The 682-nt window shown below is 35.5% G+C and overlaps 1 pseudogene; it reads left to right on the top strand.

The window, feature by feature from the left end:
* The first annotated feature begins 297 nt into the window (after positions 1-297).
* LOC118602265 lies at positions 298-416 on the top strand (annotated as a pseudogene).
* Positions 417-682: the final 266 nt, after the last annotated feature.

The raw sequence follows: 682 nt of genomic DNA, 5'->3' as shown, positions 1-682 counted from the left end.
ATTTCCTCTCGAAACAAAGACAGGTACATGAATGTTCATGGCAGCATTATTTTTAAAAGCCAAAACTGGAAGTAATCCAAACATACATTAGCTAGTAAATGTATTTTTTTATTTTTTTAAATGTGGTACATCCATATAGTGAAATACTACTCAATAAGAAAAAAACTACTGATACATGTCTCAATGTGAATGAACATCAAAAGCATTACAGTAAGTGAAAGGCATAAGATACAAAAGACTACATATTTTATGAGTCTATTTATACAAAAAAAAATTTATAGACAGAAGGAAACCTGGGTCTATGGCCATGCTACCCTAAACAAGCCTGATCCCGTCTGATCTCAGAAACTAAGCAGGGCCGGGCCTGGTTAGCACTTGGATGGGAGACCACCTAGGAAGACCAGGTGCTGTAGGCATAAAAAATAAAAATAATAAATAAGGGATTGTAAGATGACAAGGTCCTTGCCATCTGTGAGGTTAACCAAGAATTGCCTTGCCTCAAAAAAAAAAAAAAAAGGAAAAGAAATAAAAAGAAAGGAGAGCAGTGGTTGGCCAGGGCTGGAGGTAAAAGTGAAGATTGACTGGAATGGGCCACAAGTGAAATTTCTGCAATGATAGACAGTTTCTAAAACTAATTGTGGTGATGGTTATGCAACTCTATAAATTTACTAGAATTGTTGAA

Source organism: Rousettus aegyptiacus, unplaced genomic scaffold (genome assembly GCF_014176215.1).
Source record: "Rousettus aegyptiacus isolate mRouAeg1 unplaced genomic scaffold, mRouAeg1.p scaffold_m13_p_4, whole genome shotgun sequence".
Taxonomy (NCBI): Eukaryota; Metazoa; Chordata; class Mammalia; order Chiroptera; family Pteropodidae; genus Rousettus; species Rousettus aegyptiacus.
The sequence above is the reverse complement of the archived record's forward strand: the minus strand, read 5'-3'. Positions and strand labels throughout refer to the sequence as shown.